A 21786-nucleotide genomic window follows, 5' to 3' on the forward strand; every position below is an offset into this window, starting at 1 on the left:
CATAACTTCGGTCACAAAGCAGCTCAATGTGTTGCCTATAAGACAATCATTACTAGAGAAGCTCAAAAACTTGGGTTTCTGCTTTTGAAGATGATGATTTCTTGCATGCTATAGATCAAGAAGGTCTTTATCAAGAAATTTCTAAACTCAAAATTTTCTTAAAAGAGAAAAACATGACTATAGATACTCTGACATACCAACTTGTTGAAGTGGAGAAACACAATGAAAACTTAGAATGTGAAATTGTGGGACATAGAAAGGACATTGAGAAAACAAAAGCTCTTAACCTTAGATTTGCTAAAGGGTCTGAAACTTTAGATGAGATTATCAAAGTGCAGCGTTCTCCTCTAACGAAGAAAGGTATTGGGTATACCAAAGAAACATCTCAAGCACAGAATCCATCTACCTCCAAAATTTATCTTCAAGCTGCAAGGAGAAGTGAGCAAAGGCCCAATGGAGATCACCAGGTAAATCAGGGACAATTTACCTCAAGAATGAACAAAGACTACCAGGTAAATCGGGGGAAATCTACTTTAAGTATGAAAAGAGTCTGATATGGGTCTGACAGAGACCGTTTGGCACGGGTTCAGGGGGAGCAGATAAACTTCTAATAATGCATTGTTGGCATTACCTTAGAAGCCCTTGGTTTGTGTACACAAGCTTTTTTTGGTTTCAGGTGGATCAGGTGCAGAAGGAGAACAGAAGGAGATCATGGCTGTTGATCTGAATAGTGATTGACATATGCTGTTGATATTAGTTATTGGTGACTTTCATAGTCTTGCTCTAGATATTTCATCTCTATGTCATGTATATCTTTGGTTTCCCCACTATGCCTGGGATGAATGATGTAATGTACTTGGTTGACATTTTCTGATATATCCCCACTCAGTTGGATGATGGATGTATGTATAGAGTCTTTTTGGTGACAGGAAGGTCATTTATGATGTATAAGTCATGGTTCTTCTTGAAGAACATCTTTTTACAGATCTTGCCTATAGTTAGGGGGAGCATGGTCAGCATAGAAGAGCAGAGATTTCAGCATGTACTCAGGGGGAGCATAACCCTTTGCCCTTGATGAAAAAGGGGGAGAATGACTTTGAGGATCTTGGGGTTGCCATCAAGTCCAAAGGGGGAGATTGTTGGCATTATGACACAGGTATGGCACTATGACACAAGTGTTGTCCTTGATGGCAACTCACTCTAGTGACAGATCACAATTTAGGCTCTCAGAATGAAGGAAAAGATATATACGCAGGATCACCTTGACCAAGCCACATATACACGCGGGTTAGACGTTCCAAAGACGCGTATGCGTATACACACACTTTCACCCAAGGAAAAGCGCGTACATGTGGGAGAACTTATTTTTGGTTCATGGTATTTAGTTCTTGGTACTTAAACCTATGGTTTTGGACCATGGTATCTCGTTCGAAGTTTTGATCCCAAATATTGGGTCCATGGTATTAATTTGTTATGGTTTTTTACCGTGGTATGATGAAAGGCCTAAGACTATAAAAGAGGAAAGAAATAATTTGGCAAAATAATCATCTGAATTATTTAATATTTAATGCATAGCTAGACCCAGAATATTGGTGATAGGTTTATGGTGCATAGCTAGATCTGAATGAAGGAGGAACCTAAGCACAAGGAGAAGTCTTGAATAAGTAAAATCTTTGAGTGATTTTCGATCTGTTATATTTGGTGGAGGCTTGATCTATAAATCTGATAATCTGGGTATAACTAATGTCTGAATATTTGAAAGAGTGAATTATATATTATAGATCTATACGCAGGTTCGTTTCATCAGAAGGGCGTATATACACTGGTTCAGCAAATCAAAATAGCATATATGCAGGTTGGTCTTAACACAGAATCATATGCACGCAAGTTTCTAAATATTGAAGTACCGTACGTCTCTTAAAATATGTTCTAGCTACTTCTATTTATTGTTTACAGTGTTCTGGGTTCAGAATTGGTGTATGGTTACTGTTACTGTGTACTAGGTACAACTATCATAGAAGTGTCTATTTGACTCAGTGTTGATTGGTGAAAAGGAGATTGTTTGATGTAGAAATTATTGATGTTTTGATTGATGTTATTCATGGATCCAGTCTGAAAGTTTATGAAACGTGGTCCCTGGAAGAAAGAGAAGGTTGTAACCTTATTTAGGTTAGCACCTACGTACTAGTACCTCAGCTAGTATAAGAGCTAAGGGGGTTGTAGCTCCCTTCCAAGAGAGGCTAGAGAATGAGAGAAGGTTGTAGCCTTCTGCAGGTAGAAGCCTGCGTACTGGTATAAGTCTGCACCAGTACAGAAACATTGTAAAAAGAAGTTTCTAATTAAAAGAAGATAGAGATGAATTGCAGCAGGTGGTTTTCACCCACATTGGATTTCCAGCTTATATCTTGTGCTCTTGTGTGTGATTGTATTCTGCTCTGTTTTACTATTCCTGGTTACTGTTTATATGATTCTGATGCACAGATTAATGATCAACATCTGTAGAATAAATTAAATTATAAGTCGGCATGGTATACGCTGCTTTCCTTATTTGTAATTGCGTATATACGTGGTTTTCTCTAACTGAAGTAGCATATATGATCTGAGTGTGAAATGAAAAATAATTGACTTGATAATACTGATTAACCCCCCCTCTCAGTGTTATTTCCATCATAGGCTAGTGGTTTGAACCTCCAAAAGGTAGGATGAGCACATTTAGGCTACTTCCCATGAGAAGAAGTTCCTCTGAGATAATGAATCTGTCTAATTTTGAGGCTACTTGGGTAGGGCTGCCCCTTTTGTTATTCCAAGTGAAGATTCCATTGCTAATTTCCATGTCAACCAATTTCATATTGGTGATGAAGTTCTGGAAGGCAACTGAATACCTACCAAGAGTTCTAGTACCTCCTTTCTTCTCCATGAGTGATTTTGTCATGTTAAAATCACCTCCTAGAATCCAGGGTAGAGCTGGGTATCTTTTCTTCATATCCTCTAGATTGGTGAGGAGTCGAAGTTTGTCCTCCATTGGCTGAGGACCATAGACATTGGTGATCATGTAACATTGTCTATCACCCACCGGTTGGAAAATCAAAGAGAGGTGTCGTCTGGAAGCCTCTGCATCAATCACACCAAATTCTGTGGATCCCCTAGAGTGAGAATGCCACTAACAGACTTATTTGCTTTAACTTCAAGGTATTTATATCTATTTAATCATTTTCTATGTTTTTCTCTGATCTTCTCCACTGAGCATTTTGTTTCCTGTATGAATACTATATCTAGTTTTTCCTCTTTCATTATGTTACCTAGATTCCTCTATTTTCTCCTACTCCCTAGTCCTCTAATGTTCCAAGTTGTGATTTTCATTGAGGATGGGATTTAAAGGAGTAACTAGAAAGGTATTTCATCCTTCCTGAGTCAATCATGAGTTTGCCACACTCTGGTAGTAGTTCTTTCTATCTTTTTCTTCCCCTCCTCTTTCTTGGGTTTTTTGTTAATTTTCCTATTATTAATCCTATAGTGGAAGTCCCTTTATTTTCCTAGTTATCATGTCCTCTTTTGACTCCTGTATCTGTTTGATGTGACTTGTTAAGGAATAGCTATTGTACCTTGTCAACGTCCTTGTGAGGTATGGATTTTATTCCTAGGTTTCCTCCTTGTTCAAGAAACTTTTCCAGCTCTAGGTTCTCCCTTTCCACGATCTCCTAGAAGTCTTGGTCCTTTGTGCCACTTTCACTTTCAGTTGTATGATGGTATTTTTCTATTTCCCTGTTACTCATAGGGTCCATCATGTGTTCATTATGTTCGTGAGTGAAATGCATGCTGGTCCCTTTTCCTTTCCCCCTTGCTGTCTCATTCTCTGTCCTCTTTTTATCACCTTCATCTACATTTTCTTCTCTTAATATCTTGAAGCTATTGTACTCTCTTGTTTTGTATCCTTCTTAGTAGGGTTCTTTTGTGTCTTCCTTCCCACTCCTTTTCCTTTTCCTCTGACTTTGGTGAAACTTGTCTTATCTTTCATTTTACTGGTGTTTAGATCTTCCTCCCTTCTATTAAGAGGACAATTTCTAGATAGGTGCCCATGTTCATGACATTTGTGACATCTAAATGGGATATTTTCATATTCAACTGTTTGAACCCATTCCTTGTTATAGACTTCTAGAATGACCTCATCTGGAAGGGCTCCTGATAGGTCCATCTCCACACAGATCTGAGCATAGGAGGTATATTTTCCTCATAGAGTTGCCTCTGAAATCTTTATGAAATGACTATTTATTGCCTATAGCTTTTAAAGATTCCGGCATCCAGTAACCTAAAGGTAAGGAGTAGAGTCTAATCCATACCGGTACCAAAGTGAAGGTTTCTTGTTCTAGCACACACTTCATCATCCATGGCCACATATAGTGTCCAGCAGCTGCAAAGAAGTATGGTTCTCCTCCATGTTCATGAGTACCACTGTAAAAAAACCCTTGGATCCAAGATGTATATTTAGGTCCCCCTTTGGTTTCCAGTTGTATTTTATCCAAGTGTAAAATTCTTTCTCTAATGGCCATATACACATAAATTTGCATATGATGGCATAGTTTTCCATGTGATCCCTGTGCTCTTACAAAGCTGGATCATTTAAAATAACTCGCAGTTTAGTTATGGTATTGGGTTGACATGGCCCCATCTTGATTCTATTCCCTATATCCTCACCTCTGTTTTCTGCTTTCTCCTCCTCTCAGTTCTCTTCATGCGTCCCTTGTTCTACGTGAGTTTTGCTGCCTTCCACCTTCTTAGTTTTTGTGTTTTTTTTCTTGACCTCCCAAGGTTGTGGAGGCTTGTTCTTATTCCATGCTCTTCCCCTACTTGCAACCACATTACTGTAGTAGGGAGTGGAGCTCCCTCCTCCCTGTGTTTCCATGGATGTCTGTTACCCTCTGCCACACTCTTTGTTGAACCCTAAAGCCTTGATCGCGCCTCACCTTCCAAAACCTCAAGTCATCTTCGCTAATGTTTTTTTTATCAATTCTATGATAATGAGTTGAAAGTTTTTGAAGATAGCATGGCTTGATGCAATTAGTTGTGTACCTTTATTTTAGTTTGTTGAACATTGGCGTCCTCCTTTACTTGTTTCTATCCAGGTTATAACAGAACTTCATCACAACTGAAGAATTTTTTTTTATAAGGGAGATTATAACAAAAATTCATCACAACTGAAAAATCAGTGTCAATATCAAATTATTGTTCTAAATCATTCCCACATTCTTACAATTTACCAGCCACTGAGCTATTTGAAACAAAACATGTAGCCTCTTAAAATTTTCTAATCTTGGTTTCCTTGAAATTATTGTTACCCATTCGCAACAATTCATTTTCTCTGTCATAATGTGTCTTGACTAAAACATATCAACCTTGAGAATCATGAAAACTGTAATCATTTTATGCTTTTCGTTTTGATCTGACACATAGAATACATGATGCACTAACATATTCAAATAATGTGTAGAGATAGACATAAATGAAAAAGATATCGGGATATTGCAAGAATTCATCGATGACTTTTGAAGGAAAGTTAAATCTTGTTTTTCTTTCGCAACACTCCAATACTATAATATTGAGTTTGTAATTTCATCAATAGAAGGAACTAATAACTATAATTTATCCAAGACCTTTCTCAAATACCTTTTGTTGTAATACCTATAGTTGGTAGTTGGATTTGATGTAGAGTTACAATTGTAACATGTCCAAGGAAAAGATTGAATGATAAGAAATTTCAAAAAACAAACCAGTGGAATAAAAAGATATTTTCCTGCAAACTAACCATGGGTTGAATGTGAAAAAAATCTCAAATAAACCTTAAGAGAAATTATCCCATGTAGGCTATAGTAATAATTGTCTCGAAAATACTTTTGAAATTAATGAATATCATTAAGTCTAAAATATACAGTTAACATAGTGCTACTCCAAACACTTCAATAAGAAGTTTGACTTATAACAATATATAGTTACAATTTCCAAACAAGACACACCAATATGAATCAATAGAAAATATCTCATCTCCATTCAATGAATTCCATGCTCTTGAACGTCAGGAATTAATTTTCTCCACAACACACTTAAGACAATGCAATGTCCCTTCTTGTAAATGAACTTTGTAAAGAACAACCCATAAAAAATGATATGTAAAAGTGCAACCATCACACAAAACAAAAATATAACCCATTACATGGGGACCATTCATCACTTTTGAAATCCTCTACATCATCCATCCTAGAACCTATAAACTTTGTATGTGTATTCTTAGAGTAATGTTTTTTTGTATGAGATTGAACCATATGAATGAAAATTTGTCTTCTGAAGTGTCACTTAACGTAAATTTGACCTCCTATACCAATATTCTTTGGTACAATAAAATCTCTTTCTTTCGAATGGTATGGATTTCTCCCAACCAATCAAGTTGCACTAGAAGAAAATTTCATTTTTGTATCTACATTTAGATCTTGTTCAATTTGTACATCCATGTTGATCTCCATTCCATCTTCTTTTCCATCCATGATGTCATCAGAAAGAAACTCCATTTCTTTTAGCTTTATGGAAGGTAGAATGGTATAGTAATCATAATTCAAATGTTTTAATTCCAAAACATTTTATCCCAACCAAATAATGAGACTCTGACTCGATGGATATTCTATGAAATAAATTGGTGATTCTACTTCCACTAAGAAATTCCAATGAAGTTACCTCCAGAAATATATTAAAAACATTAATGCTTTCATGAGAGGCTAGTTACCTAGTAGAAGCCCTTAGTGGTCACTTATAGCATGTGTAGAAAGGTAACAAAGCTTTCATATAAGCATTCTTTAATTACAGACTACATAAAATATTACTTAAAGTAAAAATAATTTGAGCAGGAAAAAACTATATATTTCAAACATGGAGGAAATTTGAAAAAGAAAATAAATATCAAAATTTGAGTATCATGAATTAAGTGAAATATATCCAAAGACAATTGATGATGGACTTGAATTTTAGGGTATCTTTATGTGGTTCGTAGTCCTTGGATATCGGTGATCGCTACATCTAAATAATATTTGTACTAGGTATATTCGCCTAAAGGAATCACTTCCTATTGACTCTACCTTGGATCCTCACCCTGAGATTGTCAATATAATTGAACATGTGATCTCTCAATAGTAAACGTGCTTTATCAATAGGGACTCCACCAAATAAGCTAACCCTTGGGGTTAAGTTTAGTGTATGTCTATTTTCTATCTTTTGACTTTTGATTTTATTTTTTCCTTAGGGTGGGAGTGGGAGGTGTGGTCCAAATTAGCTGATGTAATCATAAACAACCCTCAAACATGGGTTAACCATAGCTAAGTCCCTTTACCTACATTTTGTTTAATTATTGAACATTCAATTTAGTATCTAGTTTGGGAATGATATTTAGTAATTGAGGTAATTGGAAAGATACTAAAAAAAAGAGATTAAAAGACAAACATAAAATATACCTTAAATATTTTGATTCCTTCTCATTTCACTTAGTTGTAAGTGTTTTTTCATTTACAGAGACCGGGGCTAACCATCACGGGAAATCTGAGTGGATGCCAATGGTGGAAAATTAGCTCATTAATCTAATGATTGTAGATTGAATAAACAAATGGGTATGAAGATGCCATGTTAAATATAATAAATTATTTACAAAATCAACCACCCCAAACTCTTCTTGTATCTAATTCATATTGTTCATCCTTCTCCTGCCCTCCCTCCATAACTATAAGAATTAATCCACCCACACATGAAAACAAAATAATTTATTTTTTTCCCACTTGTCATCACAATTCAAACCTCTCACTATCATATGATGTATTTCTTTTCTTTTCATTCATTTTTGTTAATTAACTTGCATATCACTTAATTTCATGGCTAATTTTTATTGTGCACCTTCCTCTAATTACTCTCTTTTGAATAATGGTCTCCTTACATAAGTTTTACAAATAAAATGGAAGTGTTATCACCCAAAAGATAATCTCCTATCCATTTCCTACTACGTTGATCAAAATACACTATGTAGGATGGGTTTTTACACATTAAAACATACCTTCACCTTAGGAAATAGTTTAGCGAACCATTTTCCTAAATTATTTCTCATTGAAATCCAAAAAAATCCCATGCGAATAATTAGATAAATCATTATTTATTTATTATTCCCTCGAAATGATTATTAAATAATCATTTAATGATTATCTCTAATAATCAACTTTAGGCTTCTGTGATCCATATCTAGGTTTCAATAAAAAGAATCGATGATAACCATATCGAGAAACATTTATCCACACGTTTCAAAGAAAACCATTGTGGTTCATTGTCATGACAATATGAAGAATCGATTTGTCTTCCTATTTTATCTGTTAGGATATCTGATTCCTCATCTTGTCCTCATGATGAACCACACATGTTGGTTTGAAATGTGTCAACAAATGTTCCTTGATGTGATTATTTATAATCATTTATGAGTTAACCACTTATGAATAATTGATAAATGGTTATTTATTTATTATTCCATAATTATACCTTATCTCTCTCATGATATAATTATTAAATCATTTTTCAGATAATTATTTCTAATTCACCTTTACCTTTATCCCCATAAAACAATTAATAATTTTTTTTCATTTTTTAATTACTTTAACCATTTTCTAAATAAAGATATTTGATCATTTGAAATCATCCTTCCCTCTCTAAAATATAATAAAATATTTCTAAGAACTAGATTCTGATGTAATCTAACATTTTTTATTATTATTCTAGAACTAGGATAATAACCAAAAATGTTAAACTAAATCAAAATCTAGCCATTAGGAATATTTTATTATATTTTAGAGAAAGATTACTTGAAATGATCAAATATCTTTATTTAGAAAATGGTTAAAATAATTGACAAATAAAAAAATATTTATTAATTACTTTAAGTGGATAAAGTCAAAGATGAATTAGGAATAATTATTAAATAATGACTTAATAGTTATGTCATGAGAGAAATAAAGGATAATTATGGAATAATAAATAAATAATAAGTTATTAATTATTCATAAGTGGTTAAGTTAAAATGGTAAGAAATAATTATTAAATTGATGTAATTATTATTTCGAGAGAATAATAAATAAATAATGATTTCTTTAATTATTATCATGGGGTTTTTTTATTTTAATGTGAAAACATTTATGAAAATGGCTTGCTAAACTATTTCCTTATGTGAAAGTGAGTTTTAATATGTAAAAACTCATCCTACATGGTCTATTTTGATCGGCCTAGTAGAAAATGGCCAGCTGATCATTTTTTGAGTGATAACAGTTCAGAATTTATGATATGAGCTACCATAAAACACGATATATCTAGTATTTAAATATAAAATGGAAATTCTCTCTCTATAATATTATGTTTATTTTAGTGGATTAAAAAGGGTATATGTTATTATCCTCACTCATAGTCAATTCTGGCTTATAATTGTTGAAATTCTAACAAGGTTTGGTCTTCAAATTTATAATTTTTGTAAAGATTCAAAAATGAATTTATGTGAATCAAAAATAAAATTTAATTTTCATGTCCATTTTGGATATCTAAAAAGAGGAAACATACAAAATTTGTTGTATAGTGTAGGATCTCCAAAGTTACTAACTCCTACCTCCAAGAATTCATTTCGTCTTGCCTCTAAAGTCACCTATCTACTCTCAATAAAGGCTATACATAACTTAGTCGTCCATTTCCAAACATCTCCCTAGAAGAACATATATCTGAGGAGGAATGTGAATGACATATGAGGAAGGATACAAAGAATATATGAGAAGGAATTCAAAGTATATACGATGAAGGATGCAAAGCATGTATGAAAAAGGATGTAGAAGAATCCAAATATATTTATGAAGGAATATGAAATATGAAGTGACAAGATCTAAATATCCATGGAAACATGCAAGCATCTTTGTTAAAACCATGCAAATTATTATAGCTCCCCTTCTGTAATATAATGCAAATTTCTATGACATAAATAGTAGACAAATTCCAACTGCCTTGTTAACGGGAAAAGTGTCTACTCAAAACGCCCCTATCCCACTAAGGCGTGACAGTACCTTAGAAAAAAATAGAGAAAACTACTTTTGCATTCTTCTTTATGAACTATAAACGAAGAGGAATAGGATGAACCAACCTGTGCCTTGCGCTAGTCCTTTGATCCAATCTCTCTCCTCTTTGACAACTTCCAGCTACCTCCTCCCTTACTTGCCCAGCTTCACCAAGTTCCTGCAAGATCAAAGAAGAAGAAAACTACACAAAGACATGGATTTATATTCATAAATAGCTTAGGATCAGATTTAAGCTAAACATGCAAATATAACAAACATCATTGATACACAAGCATGTAGGAGAAACTCAAATAGTTTTATTGATATAACAAGAAGGTCTAGGAGGAGTTACAACCGATGATTCCTGATCCATCATCAACCCCCCCAGCAAAGGAATCCCCTCTTCACCTCCAACAAAGCATAAATCACCCAATACTCTGATCTCTATCTCAAAACCAACATCAATTCTCTGTAATGTACAAAATTCCAGCCTCTGGATCTCTGGGATGAGGGATCCATATATAGATGTATGGAAAGAGGATGAGTCAGCTTATGATTTGACTAGTGGCTTCTCTTTGTCAATTCTTGCTTCCACTTGGAGACTGCGAGCCTCTTACTCATCCTTGGTCGAACTCAGTGAGGCAAGTGTCATTGGGGAAGATTCTGGAAGCTTCCATTGCCTTTCCACCTCGCGGAATGACACTGCCATTTGTCATTTCCCGCTCAACGCACCCTGGTAGTGCATTTAGGTGCGTTGCAACGCACCTAGCTAGTGTACTTGGGTGCTATGCAACGCAGCTAGCTAGTGGAGCAGCTGAAATGATCCTGATTTGACTGATTCTAAGCAGTTTCTGGTGGAGAACTTCTGGGAGAAGCTGTAATTTGTTGACCTTGTTCCTTTAGGGGCCAGAACAACACTTTTAGGGAGTTAGGACCTCTTGGTTTATGGACATTTCATGCTTAGAACAGTAAGGCACAAAAATGTCTATAACAGTTGCCCCCTAAAGTATGAGGCCATTTATCGGGTGAAATGCTTTATTAGGAGGATCCGAAGTTCTTTCAATGCTGGGAGGAGACCTGTAATAAGATACAATACAATACATTATCTTCATATTGTTTTCATGATGTGGCTGAGGCGGGAATTCCCATGCTCAGCTTTATAAATTCATTTTCATGTACATAGGACAGACAATTGTCTAACGGTAGACTGATGATTCTGATAGAGCCATCATCCTTTTGGTAGGATGATTATTTGTGCTGCAACGCTGTACATTTCAATGTCTTTATTCTCCTGAATATATATTGCAGCCCGGATGGATGAAACTAGATCCAGGGTCTTCAATCTCGTCCGATCTTCACTCGAAGTACAAGTCGATCCATGTGAGAAATGTTTTGAAGTCGAACATGGAAAGGCATCGCTTGATTACCAGTCAATGATGTAAACTGTTAACAAGCACGAGAGGAATCACTGATAATAATGATGACCCTCAAGGTACTGCAGTACAATTCAGGTGGTGTGAATAAAGGACTTGGCGCTGAACACCACGCAAAATCTTTCGGTCGAAGGTCATTGATGTATACCTATCACCGGAAGTGAGAAACTTGCCATTGAGACATGCAAGCTTCAAAGTACTGAATGGGGTGTTCCTAGATCAACTTCTTGGATAATGAGCTGATGTCGACAAGAAGCGATCTGTCAAAGGAGGGCCTTGATGAATCCCACATCAATGACACCGAACAAATCAAATGATTTCAATGGAGGTGAAAACGATCTGATGATATATGGTTCAGGATGGCGGTCATGAAAGAATGAAGTGTAATGTATGGTAGTGGATGGGACACGGATGAATTCTCTGGATGACTTCTCTTGAACATGTCGGCGACACTTATGTGATGGATTGGTAGCATTTACCCCAAATGTGGATGGTATGGCGTGACCATGGTGATGTGACCGGTGAATGAAACAACCCAACCTGACTCAAGCACGGAGTGGAAGTGTCATGTTCAAGAGCGACTTGCTACCAATAAAGATTCTTTGAGTTTCTTCCCAATTTTTCCCCAGTCATTGCTTACCAGTACCTCTTTATTTTTGTCAAGCTTGAGGAGGATAACATACGCTTGTTCTATAATTTGCCCTTCGGGCAAACCCATCGCTATGTTTTAACGAGCCTAGCGATAGTGAAACTCATTCTTGTCTAAAGACAAGTTTGTCGCTATTAATCTTTTTAATGAGTTTAACGATAAAGATAACTCGGTCCTTTTCATTTTCAGAGAGTCTAAAAAGGTACGTAAAGGTAACTCCAAAATTCCTTTTTCGTCATCTAATCCCTTAAGTCCGAAAAAGTATAAAACAATACAGAAGGGATGAATTTTCGATAGTTTTAACGAGCCGAACAAAACAAGCGCTCGATCTTTTTGTGCAATAATCCCTCAGGTCCAAAAAGATTAAAATATAGAGGAGGGATAGCACTTCCGGTCGCTTTAACGAGCTGGAAGGCCAAAACTCGGCAATATTTTCATATTTTACGAGTCAGTTGAAAAGAGCTTAAAGAAGACTCGTCTTTTGAGGAACGAGTGATAAAATGGGTAGCAACTGATTCCAGGTAAGGTTTTGAATTTTCTAATCACGGCAGTGTCACAAGGATGGCTAGTGAAATCACTCTTCGCAGCTGTTCCTCAAAATGGGTAAACAATCAAATGGAGGTGAATGATTGGCCAATAGAAAAGTGGAGGTGACGGTGCAAACACGACCAAGGTTTTAATGGCTGAAATGCTTCATTCACGGTGGTTATTTACCGGGGAATAGTTCATTTTTTAACGAGCTTAAACGTGGGTGGAAACATTTGCTCAGGTCTTATGTTTATTTTTTAACGAGCTTGAACTATGTGCTAAAACTGCTCGATTAATCGAGTCATATGATAAGAATGTCTCATATAAAAATGGAAATTTTTAGATTTTTGCCCCACATCCTTTCTTTATGCAAGTTAGGTGACGACTAATCCTACGAGTTTAAGGGTTAGAGGTCCTAAAAATTTAAAAAATAAATAGACTCCCCTCGCTTGCACTCCAAAAGGTTTGCATGCCCCCAGGTATAAAGTATGGTTTCAAGGTTACCCCTTCTTTAGTCCAATAAAACATTTGTTTTACCGGGAGAGGCCTACCTCTTACAGGTTACCCAAAGATTGTTCTATCCGTGGGGCAAACAAAACACTTCTTCGGCGATGTCTACCGAGATAAACAACGGCGAGTGACTCAGTTCTGCCAACTCACATAACTTTGACAAGAGAATCTTATTCTAGAATAACTCCTCTTCCAATCATGGATGGGGAAACCTACCTTATACCCGAAGTTTTCCTGCCAAAGTAGACCAGGACGCATGCCCCCTGGGTTTCAGTCATATCCCTCCGAATTACTCGCGCTCATCGGGAGGAGCAACTGGGGATTGAGACATTTCTTGCGTGAAGAGACCATTTAGGGATGGTATATGACTATTTGCTATGCGTGATCCGGGAAATGAAAGCTGGTCCACGAGCTTGACCACTCTTCCTTCGTGCGGAAAACACATTACTCTAAAGAGTGAGGAGACGATGGCTCCCATGCAATAAATATTGTCTTGTCCAAGGAGTAGATTATAATCCAAGGGTCCTTGAACTACCATTACGTTCATTTGAACTGTCTTCCCTCTCAATGTTATGGACACATTGGGAAGGATCCCTAAAGGTCGACTGATTCCTTTATCAAAGCCTGTTAGATTTCTCATCTCAGGCAAAAGCGATGGCAAACCAAGCACTTTCCAAGAAATAGAGGAAAGGATACTCACAGAAGTCCCCTCATCTATGATGGTACCAACCATGACCATTCTATATATTTGAACGATAATTCGGAATGGTATGCTTGCTGGTAAACAGGGTCTGCCTAGCTGATTCCAATCGAAGGAGACAACTAGGTTGCTTGGAGGTCGGACCGAGTAGATGGCCGGGTATGGCTCTGACAAACTTCCCTCCTATGGTAAGGGAATGGGTAGATTGCCCCCATGTTCGTTGGAGTCTGTGTTGATGAAGAGAATTTGGACGGTGTCATCCTTGTTCTCTTCAGTAACTGTATCATCCGAAGATAAAATCTCTGAAGGCAAGATTGGGTCAACTGCCGCCTCGACCTTTTGACTTTCATCTAGTATGGATTCAGATGGTTTAGCTTTGATGATAGGCGCTTCAGCCAACCACTTGAACGGGCCAGCTGGATTCTCAACTAGTGACGGACTCGGCAAGAGTTTTTTATATCCAGGAGGAAGTCGTAATGGTGAAACCAGACGATCATCCAAAACTCTTTTCGCTTCGTCTAAGAAGGGACAACGGTGGACGGCATGATTGCCCTCGCACAGTTTACAAGGAAATCTAGCTTTCCCTTTTTGTCCTGGGGCTTCACTTTCGCTAGTTGACGGTGTGCTTTCAACATGATCATCAGAGGTTGATGACACCAGATTGTGCAAACGAGGAGACCAGTCCCTTAGTATCCGAGGGATGCAAGGATAATCTCTGTGAAAGTGGTCTCCTTTGCAAATGACACACGGCGATTTAGGCTTGGTCGGTGCAATGTGTGGATTTTCGTTAGACGACACTCGTTTTCCCCCATTCGCCTTTGGCTCCTTCTTCTTCTTCTCTTTCTTCGTATTCTCCTTCTTCTACTTAGGAACTTGACTTTTGGCTTTGCCAACCCCATCAAGCGAAGAGGAAGGGGGAGAGGAAGAATTAGAGGAAGTAGAAGGTTAGTGGGCAACTCTGGACTCGTCTAGTTGCTGATTCGATTGTTCAGGAATAGTGGTGTTCTAAACGACATTGGTTGAGAAGAGCCATACTGGCAAGCCAATTGTCAGTCCTGGAAGCGACAATGTGGCCATATGGGGTGCACCAACATCTCCCCAAGAGGAGAAGGGACTAGGATTTCCACCAAGGGGAATTCCTTGGTTGGTAGACTCCATTTTCTCAACCAAAGATCAATGTAGGAAAAGGGTATGAATATTCCGTTTAAAATAATTTTTTAGATGCTTTGACACAACTTGTTTTTTCAATTTTAAAGAGTCGAGGAAAAACAAAAGATGACTCTATTCTCCTTCGATTTTTAATGAGCCTGAAGTAACAAGTGCTCAGATGGACCTTTTCCGTTAAGGAGTCTGAAAAGGAACCAAAGGGACTTCTCTAGACATCTAGGTAGAGGGACTACCAAACCAATCGCAAAACCGCAGAATACTTTTTACGGTAGGAAAGTATGCCGAGTCTTCCTTTCATGATTAAGATAGTCAAGCAAAAGTGATCTTAGAGCAAGTTCATACTGATTTGTGTGGACCACTCTCGCTGACATCCACAAAAAAGCAAAGGTATTATGTGATTTTCATTGATGATTTTTCTCGTAAACGCTGGAATTATTTCACGCAAAAGAAGGACCACACCTTCTCCAAGTTTTGTGAATTCAAAGCTTTGGTGGAGAAAGAGTCAAGGAAGAAGATTAAGGCCTTGAGAAGTGACAACGGTGGAGAATATGTCTCTCAAGATTTTAAGAACTTCTGTGTAGTGGAAGGAATTAAACGAGAGTTGATAGCACGTCATAACCCACAACAAAAAGGGGTGGCCAAGAGGATGAATGGAACAACTGTAGGGGCAACACAGGTGATGTTGCATGACCAAGGCCTACCACTTCATTTGTGTGTTGAGGCATGCAACACAACGATATATTTGTAGAATAGAAGCCTGCATCACATATTTGGGATGAAGACACTAGAGGAAGCTTTCTTTGCTAAGAGGCCAGATGTGGGTCACTTCATGATCTTTGGCTGATCAGTATATTCCCATGTGACAAAGGGTTCAGGGAAGAAGCTTGAGACAACAACAGAGTTAGGGATACTTGTGAGGTATACTAATACACCCAACAACTATTGGGTGTATCTACTTACTAGTCGGAGGATAGTGGTTCGCAGAGATCTTAAGTTTGAAGAGTAGAAGGCCATGCGAGTTTCCCTTGAGAGGGAGATCCAACTATAGGCTCTAGAGGAACTGTTGGTTCCTAAGGAGGAGAAGCCTCAGACTAATGTAGAGCAGCCGCATGTAGAGGATCCAAGAGTGGAGACATCAACTCAGGCAAAGTCTTACAAAGATTGATGGAAGCGCATAAGGGAAGCTGACAGATTGTTGTCGGATGTGAGAGAGAATGTGGGAGAAACATCTTCTCACTGTAGAGAGAGGAGGTCACCTAAGAGGTATAGTGGATACATGGCCCTTTTTGGGGAATGTGTTGAGACCGAACCATCTTCCTTTGAGGAAGTAGTGCAGTAGCTGATTTTGGTTGATGCTATGGTGGAGGAGTATGACTCCATAGTTAGTAACAATGTTTGGGACGTGGTTCTGAGACCAGATAACAAGTAATTTGTGAGTTCCTGTTGGCTTTACTAGGTAAAGCAAGCTATTGATGGTAGTGTGGAGAAACATAACACAGGATTTTTTGCCTGTGGTTTCTCACAGGTCAAGGGGATTGACTATGATTAGACTTTTTCTCTTGTCACAAGGTACTCATCTCTCAGATCGATGTTGGCACTATCAACATAGATGCATTGTAAGATCGATCAGATGGATGTGAATAATGCATTCCTCAATGGCAAGATTGAGGAAGAGGTGTACATAGAGCAGCCGGAAGGCTTTGAGACCTTCAATTGTGAGTCGCATGTGTGCTGACTCGGGAGAGCCTTACATGGGTTGAAGCAAGCACCTCGTGCTTGGTACACCAGGATTGACAACTACTTCACCGGGTTGGGCTTCACAAAGAGTGAAGCAGATGCGAACCTATACCACATCATGGTGAAAGGAAAGAAATTGATCATTGTAATTTATGTTGATGATCTCATATTGATAGGTGATGATCAATTGATCATGTCTTGTAAGGAGGACCTTACAAGACAATTCGAGATGAAATACACGGGCCTTATGCCTTACTTCCTTGGCAGGGAAGTGTGGCAAAAGGATGGGGATTTGTTTGTGTCATAGGGGAAGTATGCCAATGAGATACTCACGAGATTCCACATGGAGAAGTGCAAGCCCATGCAAACTCCTCTAGCAGGGAACTAGATGAAGGAGTGTGCTACTTCAGGAGAAGTAGTAGAGGCTACTGTGTACAGGAAGCTTGTGGGTTCACTGATGTACATAGTGAACACATGACAAGATTTATTCTATGCGGTGAACCAGCTGAGCCAAGCAATGGCTCAGCTTACCAAGCTATTTTGGAAGGCTGCAAAGCATGTATTGAGATATCTTAGAGGCACATCTCAGTATGGATTATGGTACAAATGGAAACAGGGAGTAAATCTATAGGGCTTCAGTGATGGAGATTGGGTAGGGAGTCCATCAGATTGGAAAAGCACATCAGGAGGGATTTTCAACCTTAGGTCAGTTGAAATTTATTGGTACACTAGAAAACAAAGGTCAATTGCACCCATCTTGGCAGAGGCTGAATACATGGCTGCAAGTCAGGCAAGATGCCATGCCATCTAGATGTGGAAAATTCTAGTTGGTTTGTTTGACGAGATGATGGATCCAACTGTGATCTATTGTTATAATCAAAGTTGTATCAAGCTCTCTGAGAATCTAGTATTTCATGCTAGGTCCAAGCACATCGATATCCGATGTCATCATCTCAGAGACTGTGTAGTGAGGAGGATCATGTTGCTGCAATATATTTTGACAAAGGATCAAGATGCGAACATTTTGACAAAGGCATTGTTAAAGTGTAAATTTGAATTGCATAGAGACAGGAACGGGGTGGCAGATAATCCCTTTCTTGTTGAGAGGGAGTGTTGAAATGTGGCAACAAGAATATTCCAATTTTAATTTGTCCTTGAATTAAAATTGAGAATTAAAATTTGAATTTAGTCTCACCAGCTGCTTGAAAAATAGTTAATTAATTCATCTTCAGTTAATTAGTTGGAGAAATTTAAGTCAGAAGTCTTTATGAAGTCATGCAACAGTTATCCCTTAAATTAAGGAGATTATCCCTTAATTAAGGAGATAAGGTTGAGTTGTAATTATTTAGCTCAGTTTACTGAGTTAACTCGAGTTAGATTAGTTCCAAACTATTTGATTAACTAATTTTGAGTTCAGTCAGTTAATGCATTCATGCATCCAACTAGCACACTCTAGATAACTGAAGATTCTCTAATCATTAACTCATGCATGTCTATTCTGAGAAAGACCCACTTGATATTAAAGATAGGGACATTATACTATTAGTTGCATAAATTTTCCTATAAGGTAAACTCATGCATGCAGGATGAATTCATTCCTTGAGGATTGCACAGTTTTACAGGGTGTGAGATCGATGTGAGTGATCAGTGTTACACTTGGTAATAGTAGGATCACCCGCAAGAAATAGCCCAAGGAAATAGGAGGCTTGGAGGGTAGAGGAGAAGGCTTGTGAGAAGCTTGGTTTGCCTGTGAGCATCCAGGAGGATTGTACTAAGAGCTTGCTAGCTGTGAGAGCTAAAACTTTGTGTAATTATGAGATATTTCAAACTTGTATGATAATACAAATAGTGGGGTTTTCGCTGAGGCTTTCCAGTGAGTATTCTTATGTGTTTCATGTGCATTGATTCTTCTTCTGCTCACATGTGTTTCACTTGATCTTGCTCAAATCTATTAAGCTTCTGCAAGTTTGATTGTAGACGTAGACTAAAGTAATTTTGTTTTAGTTAGATTGCATTATTAGGTTAATGTATAGTCATAATTTCTATAGTAGCAAGAAGTATATCAGATGGAGAAGAAGAAAATGAATCCACCAATGCCAAATACTAGCATGTTTCAGTGTTAAATATATTGAGTAGGAAACTGTTCTGAAAGAAATTTTGATTTATTTGCAATTGCTTATCTTTCACTAGACAAATTAGCATGAATTAATCAAAACATATACAAGCAAAATATCTGATATAAATATTGAAAATGTTTATATACATGAAAAAAGAATTTAACGAAAACAAAAACCGAGATTGATATTTGCAAAGTCTTACTGCATTATATAACAATAAAAATACTAGAAGATTTAAGGGAAAAATTATTGAGAGAGAAACATTGAATTGGCATAAAAGTACAACAAAATTAGCATCAATAAGTGAATTGGCATTATTTCACAAATTATAAAATAATAGTGCAAATTAAAGGTACTTCATAAATTAGAAAAGCTTAATGTTACCATATCACCAAATTTTGTTAGAAAAAATAAAACATGGTCATGCCATCAACATACGTCACCAAATGCCTTGGCAACTGTTTCTGGACCAACCTTCCATGGCTGTATTACCGGTTCTCCATTTTCATTGTGTTGAGTTAAACAAGCTGGTCGAGTAACTACCATCGGGAGTAAAAATGGCTTGGGTGTTGCAACTAGCACACAATGCATTTGTGTTGTCTGTGTCATTTAACCTTAAGAACATATCTGATAATACCGAAGCATTGACCACCACATTTCAAAAAGTACATAAACCAAATAAATTTTTTAAGAAGCGAACATTTGAGCATTAGACCAAACCCATAAATACTTCTATGTTTTAACTAGCATCATTTTTGGAAAAACATAATTGAATTTTGTAATGGACATCATCCCCAATCTCTACTATTGTTCTAAAATGAACATTTATTGTACACCAAGTTGGCAAAGAAAGATAAAATAAAATTCTTACTGCTCATGCAATTTCACCATTCATATATTAATGTCGAGCCAAAAAAATGTTTTTTTTAAATGAGTTATTGGTTATAATTCCAACAATATTGCAACAATATTGCAACAATATTGAAACCATGAGAAATTGAGATAAGTTCTTAAACAATGAGAAATTTAGATAAGTTATTAACGCCATCTCTTTTAGGCATATGATGGTTGGTAAGTTAAGCATTTGATCAAGTCGACAAGAAATAAACAATCACTATCTTTATATATGAACCCTTTCGCATTTCAGCAATATAAATTGGTAGTCATTGACAGTCATTGGACCTCATTCGAAATCACATGGACGATATTGGAAACCCTTTTTTGAAATAAGGGATTATGTTTAGGATTGCATGAGACCTATACAAGTTTTCTTGGGGTGCTTGGGGTAGAGGATAACTAGGAAGTAATCACGTGTAATAGTATATGCCCAAAAACCAATTCTAAGGTTATGGGTAAGAAAATAAATAAGTGAAAAAAGGGGTTGCAAGAGTTTAATGAGTACTAACTGATTGGAGTCTAAGATAGATAGTGTTATTAATAATGTGGATAAACAAAAGATATTGGTTAGTGTGGTTATGAGAACGGAGCGGACATAGGTCTCTAATTGGAGATGAATAGATGTCATTTTTGTAAACTCTATTATGATGTTATAAGTATCTAATGACTCATTGAATCAACATTAGATTCTAAGCAATTATTTGCAAAACCATTTGGTTGCTAAACTCTTTATTGTCTAGTTTTGAATCAAATTAACCAACATCCCCATATTATCGGTTAATGAGTATTGTAATTTTTTGTTCAAGTACTATTTTTCTTATACTCATTGAAAACCTATATCATAATGTTCCCGTAAGGGTCAACTCCAAGCCACCATCTATGCTCATGTTATCTGGGTCATCTAAATTCTTTATGATCTCTAGGGATTCTCTTAAGCACTTCTTCTGCTAATTATTTTATTAAGAAAGGAGTTAAGTGTCTTATAAGCATATGTGATGATTTTTTACAATAATATTCTAAAGGGTTGAGATGAAAATTTTTATTTTTTACATTAACTCTCTGTTTCATTGTGGTTTTTATATTTTTTCCTCTCCGTTATAGCAGAGACAAGGATTTAAAATTTACTTTACATATTAAGGAAACATAAGGACATGGTACATAACCTTTTCCCCTATATGTTTTCCTTACAACGTCACTAGGAAAATAAAAGATTATAAACATCACTCAATTTACCAATACTACAAGTCGAATTAATAGTCAGGTAGGGGAAGTTGTCTCAAAAAGATTGGACTAGTTTAATTGGCATGAGGAATTATGAAGACAATTTGGTAGATGTAAAATGCTTAAGGGAAGAGTTAGGTTCTATGATCTTTTACCAATTTTTTTCAAAGTGTGGTTATTGATGAGGATAAGGAAAAATATAATTGATAATTTAAGTTTAGGTAGTTATAAGATGAGAATTTTTTTTTAAATTTCTAATTTCCATTATAAGAAGTATCATTCTCTACTTCCTCAATGAGCATGCAAAAAAAATTTCCCATCCTTAAATACATTAAAAGACATCATGACCCAATGGGTTCAGTAAACAAAGATTAGAGGTGCTTGATTGAAAAAGGTGGAGGCTAAAGATATTATATAGAGAAGAAAATGGTCTCTTCTCAATGAGAAGAGTTTGTAAGAAGTGAGTAATCTCTTGTAAATAAATCTCTTGTAGGAAGGAGTTGAAATAAAAAAATTAAAATATTTGGCTAACAAAAATGTCACCCCTTTTGGTAGGTTATCCAAATCATCAACAAGTATCTCATACTTGTCAAAGAAAATTAGCATGATGAGATGCTTTGGGTAGTTATGAAGGAAGATATATTCTCTATAATAAATAACCTTTGGAGAGATTATTGTTTCCTCATTTGTTTTAATTTAGTTGGGAGGATTAAATCTTGGTATGGAG

The sequence above is a fragment of the Pinus tabuliformis genome, chromosome 8 (assembly GCF_031772625.1).
Source record: "Pinus tabuliformis cultivar Carrire ecotype Pingquan chromosome 8, CPIR1, whole genome shotgun sequence".
Lineage (NCBI taxonomy): Eukaryota > Viridiplantae > Streptophyta > Pinopsida > Pinales > Pinaceae > Pinus > Pinus tabuliformis.